The 5,791-nt window shown below is 41.1% G+C and overlaps 1 long non-coding RNA gene across 1 annotated transcript; it reads left to right on the plus strand.

Annotated features, from left to right (window-relative positions):
* Nucleotides 1–2,714: 2,714 nt before the first annotated feature.
* Nucleotides 2,715–5,232, plus strand: LOC116574575. Its single transcript, XR_004279377.1, has 3 exons — nucleotides 2,715–3,109; nucleotides 3,658–4,276; nucleotides 5,136–5,232. It is a non-coding gene; the product is annotated as an uncharacterized LOC116574575 (long non-coding RNA).
* The last annotated feature ends 559 nt before the right edge of the window (nucleotides 5,233–5,791 follow it).

Here is a 5,791-nt window from a genome sequence, read left to right on the forward strand (position 1 = left end):
ACACATCTCTGAGAGGCTGAGTTTTCTTTATATACTTCAACCGAAAGCACTGGAACAGATTGAATACACAGGTGGGTCTGACAACCCAACTCTTCTCTATGAAGCCAGACATAAAAGAGGTGTGCAAAACATGTGAAACAATGTCACTCTTTTCCCTACTGATGTTTTTTCCTTGAAAAATAGTTATATTTCTTAAGAACATGTTATTTATATTAATATGCAATGGGGTTGTTTTATTATTTTAAAAGAATTCACATATATTAAAGAATTTTTTAGTTTTTATTTTCTTAAAGATTTTTATTTATTTATTTGACAGACAGAGATGACAAGGAGGCAGAGAGGCAGGCAGAGGTGGCGGAGGGAGGCAGGCTCCCTGCTGAGCAGAGAGCCCAATGCAGGGCTCAATCCCAGGACCCTGGGATCATGACCCGAGCCAAAGGCAGACACTTTAACCCACTGAGCCACCTAGGTGCCCAATTTTTTAGTTTTTAATTCCTAATTTGGTATTAACTGATAGATAAAGATTTTTGGGGTCCTCAATAATTTTCAAGAGTGTAAAGGGGTCCTAAGTTGAAAAGTTAGAAGGCCACACAAAGCAAGACTATATACACCATTAATTTGGGGACTGATTACCTTGAATTGTTAGTAACCATTTCTTCAGAGAATTTTATTTTATTTTTTTCCCTCTTTCTCCTAGTGCCCAAGGTAGTGCTGGGGTTAGCGGGTGTTCAATAAGTACGAATAATGTCTGTGCGCACTTCTTCACCAGCTTCATAAGCTACACATGGCCAAAGTAGACCCTAAATATAGGGGCACAAATCCCTGATTCAGGAGATGTAGTCTTCAAAATCTGTGTGTGATTGGAAATATAAAACATCCAAATACTTGCCTTTGTTAGTATTTTATTGCTTCAAATCATGTTCAGTTTGATTATCAATTCAGGTGATGACTAACATGTTTGCTTTGGTTTCTGTTTCTTTTTATCAAAGTTAGTGATCAAACATCCAACCTGAAAAAGAAGCTTCACAGTCACTGCTAGGAAAAAAAAATGAAGTCCTTCCCTTCAAGGGATTGACACATTAAGTTGATTATTCTTTTTAGAAAAATTTGTGGGCATTTACAGGGGCTGTGGTAGGGTGTCTTATAAGACACAGTGTCTTGGGGTGCCTGGGTGGCTCAGTAGGTTAAGAGTCTGCCTTCAGCTCAGGTCATGACCGCAGGGACGTGGGATCAAGCCTGGCTACAGGCTCCTTGCTTGGCAGGGAGCCTGCTTCTCTCTCTTCCTCTGCCTCCTGCTCTGCTTGGTTAGGCTCTCTCTCTCTCTCTCTCTCTCTCTGTCAAACAAATAAATATAAAATCTATTAAAAACCAAAAAAAGACACAGTGTCTTATAAGATGGAGACCCTACCCTCCAAAGTCCCCTCGTTTGGGTGGAGATTGACCGTATGTCATTTGTCATATGACGAATGAACGTTGAAGCATGAACTTTTAGAGGCAGATCCTGTCCGAGGCACTATTATTTGGTTAGTGCCTGTTATTGGGGTGAGCTCCTGTAGGAGGCGAACAAAACTGTAACAGCCATTTCAACAAATAAAAACTTCTGTGAGTTGGGGCGCCTGGGTGGCTCAGTTGGTTAAAGCCTCTGCCTTCTGCTCAGGTCCTAATCCCAGGGTCCTGGGATTGAGACCTGCATTGGGCTCTCTGCTTGGCAGGGAGCCTGCTTCCACCTCTCTCTCTCTGCCTGCCTCTCTGCCTACTTGTGACCTCTATGTGTCAAATAAATAAATAAAATCTTTAAAAAAAAATTCTGTGGGTTAAAAAAAAATTTTTTTTACAATAAAGACATGGAGTGACAGGATTCAGATAAATAACAACCACTACCGCTAATAGTAATAAAGACTAACAAAACTGGACAAGTTTATTTAAAATTCAGCTCTATCCAAAATGATTAACAATAAGTATAACTTGTGGCTATACTATGTCTTCACCTGGCCATGTGTCATGATTTTCTAAAAACTATTAAAACACAGTTTATAGGCAGAAGCTTGCGTTTTAGTTGACTGAATGCAGGCTCTTGCAATAAAAACAATTTTTCAGCAAGAAAGTCTTTATTTCTACTTAATGGAAGTCAGAAGAAGAAGGCAGAAAAATCTTCTACCTTTGTAGGCACCATCGTCTCAGTTTTTCAATCAGCCAAGCAAATTTCTTTGCTAAATTTACTAGTTTTAAATCTAATTGTTTCAAATCCAGGAAGCTGGGGCATCTGGGTGGCTCATTCGGTTAAGAATCTGCCTTTGCTCAGCTCATGGTCCCTGGAGTCTGGGGATCGACTCCGGCATCAGACTCCCTGCTTGTGTTCCCTCTCTAGCTGTCTTTCTCTCTCTGTCAAATAAATAAATAAATAAAACCTTTAAAAAAATAGAAATAAAAATAATAAAATCGAGGAAGCAGAGAAAGACTCTCAAGTGACCTGCCTGGTCAAGGTAGTCTCCTGCTTATGAGCCAATCACAACTATTTATCAGGCTTTACTGAGCACTATCACAGAAGGTGCACTGTGCTGGGTATAGAAGGAATCCGGAAATGACACAGAATCTCTCTTCATGGCAAATTTGATTCAAATTTTCCTCCTTTAAATGTTTTTTTCTCTCTTTCTCTCTCTCTCTCTCTTTTTTTTTTTTCCCCCACTTTTGAGTATTTGAGGACATAAGGACAGACCATTCTGATGAAAATCATGATTCTCTACTTTGGATGAACTTGGGGGATCTGAATTAAAGGTCAGCTGCTGATAGCCACACATGCCATCCCAGCATTTCTGCCCTGCCTGCTGCCGCCCACTTCTACCACGTGTGATGCGTTGCATCACCATAAATGGTCAGATTTATTTTAGAGAGCCACAGCACTGGTGGACTTGTTAGTATGCCCAGAAGCTACGCTTTCTGAGACAATGTGAGTGGCTGCAAACAGCAAACTAAAGCTGTGGCTGGGACTCACCGCCTTCTGTCTGATAATAGAAATCTCCTTCTGCGAAGTCCCACTCAAGGACGCCATGGGGACGAATTCTGCTTCCCTGTGTTTAGAACGTGGTCTGCCACAGAAGAAGCACCCAAGGTATGTTAGTTATTACCTTCAGCATCACGAGCACAGGCTGAGCTAACTAAGAATATTGCCTATTGTATTTACTTTGCAATATTATTGCAGCAACTGTTAAAAGAGAGAGTACATTAAGAGCAATTAGCATAGGGGTGCCTGGGTGGCTCAGTCGGTTGAGCGACCAACTCTCGATTTCAGATCAGGTCATGATCTCAGGCTGGTGAGATCGAGTCCTGATGGGGCTCTGTCTAAATAAATAAACAAACAAAGAAATAAATAAAATCTTTTAAAAAGTAATTAATAGACTGGCCAATAAGTAGCAGAACTAAAGAAATCATAGCTACTATCATTGTTGTTATTATTGTTTGTGTTATTACTACTTTTGAGGCTGGAAGGGTATTGCCTTCTGATAAGCCATCCACTCAGTAGGAGACATCATTGCCAATGGACCAGAGCAGTTACTGCCCCCAGGCATTGACATTTTCTGAACAGATAAGACATCTTATCAACTATCAGCTACTGCCTTGATAATTTGGCATTGACATCATTATATATTTATTTCATAGGCACCCCAAACATCTTTTATTTTCCTTTACTTGGTCAAAGTTTTCTCTGCCAACAACGAGTCATGAATTCATCAAAAACAATGAACTACCTAAAGGAATATTGACAGTCTACGGAAAATCATCCTCCTTGTATTTTCATAATTGTCATGGAAAATTAAGATCCAATCAGAGACACAGTCTACGACATAGGAAACATATGATTCAGAAAACAGTACAGGATATTTTTCTTGTTGTCACCAGATACTCTGAACCATAGCTACTCACCAAGCATTGCAGAATGGCTTTGGACTTGAAAGGACTCTTGGGCCAATGATTTCCTCACTTTATGATCACCAGAGTCATTGAAAGTGAATTTGATTGTGCTACAGGAAAATAACAAAGACATTATGTGGTACCATTCTCTTGTGTTTGACAGAAAATGTCATGCTTTTAATTGATTCAATTAAAGATCAATTTAACTGATCTTTGGAAAAACGGAAGTGATAGGCAAAACAAAAAAAAAACAAAAACAAACCAGCAACAGAGGAGGATGCCAGAGATGGATATTGCCACACAAAATCTTGGCTTTGTTGATGATTTGTAAACTGTGTTCTACTCCACCAACCTCTTTTATTAAAAGGTATTGGAAAATAACCCAATTTTTTAGTTTCATTAAGATTTGATGCATAGCACAGTCCCCTAATTATATTCATTTCCCCTTCGTCCTGTCAATAATAGACTCTCCCATGTTCTGCTGGGCACACAGACCCCATTGCCTTGGCTCCCTGGAAGCTAGGTATATCATTAAATTCTAGTCGGTGGGACATGAGCTGCCCTCTAGAAAGAAGCTGCGGTCTGCCCTCTCTTTTGCTTTCCTATTGTAGATGAGAGCAATGCTTTGGGAACAGTGTAGGAGGGACACTTAAAAACTGAATTGGACTCTCGGTAAATTAGGCCTTCATAGAAAAAAAAAAAAAGAAAAGAAAAGACACAGAAGAGCTTGGATTTCTGAAAGATCCCATGGAGCAGAGTCAGTTTCCTGCCCCACCCTGCCCACAACCTCCGCACTCCTCTATGAGAGGGAAACACGCTTCTGTTCAGCTCAAGGGGCCTCTTGGTTCTAGAAGTGGCTGTCCTTCAGAAGCTTGGGCTATGCCTTCATTAGGAGGTGTGTTCTAAATTTTCCACGCCCAGCTATTATCCGATTGGATGAAAGCTGTGAGACACAGCAGGCGTTAAAAGGGAAAAAAGAAGAATCCTTTAACCTCTTTCTCCTCTTTTCTGAGGTAGCGGGTGAAGCTCCACCTCCTCTCACCAGTGCTTGTCGCCTATTAGGTGTCCTCAACATCTGCAACAACCTTCATTTCTTTTCATTTTTTTCCTGTTGTTTGTGGAAAGAAATGAAAATGACTGTGCCATGGCTTTGATAACCTAGCCCAGAAGGGGTAAATCTACATTAAGCACCTAGTAAAGTGGCCATTGTTGACCTCTCTTTCTAGACAAGTTGGACCATAGGAAATAACTCCACGGGAAGAACGACTTTTGCATTGGGAATTCAGCACGCCCTGGAAATTGGCATCTGGGACGATGCACGCTGTAGAGGTAAATACGCGTGACTTGTACTAAGACTATGGTTGATGGCAGCTGGGCTTACCCTTCCCTAAAGAGATGTACTCCCTTGTGTTTATCCAGCCCCCCAGCTGCATCCCACAGACAGACCCCTGTGCATCAGGCTCCTAACTGAAAGGGAATGGAGGAGCTGTGCGGATGCATCTGAAATTCCCTCTGACTTATTTAGCCTGTGGGCTGTGGGTATTCACTCAAACTCCAGATATATGGGCGCTCTTTATTCAAATCAGAAGATTTGCATCTATCACCCAGGGTGGGGTGGAGGGAAAGGGAGCAGGTGCGACCACAGTAAGAATTCAAGACGGACTTCCTTTTAAGTCAACTGCAGGTTCGTTTTTGTCTCACCCATCCCCTTGGTACACCTGGGATGGTAAACAGTTCAGGGAGTCATTCAGAAAGTGGAAATAGAAAATGTTACTGGATTTGCTATTGGGATTCGTATCAAAAATTGCTTCCTTGCTTTCTTCTTCTCTCCAGGTAGCTTTTTACTGTCTCATGGTATAGTTATTTAAATAAGTGTATTGCT

This window comes from Mustela erminea, chromosome 15 (genome assembly GCF_009829155.1).
Source record: "Mustela erminea isolate mMusErm1 chromosome 15, mMusErm1.Pri, whole genome shotgun sequence".
Classification (NCBI taxonomy): domain Eukaryota; kingdom Metazoa; phylum Chordata; class Mammalia; order Carnivora; family Mustelidae; genus Mustela; species Mustela erminea.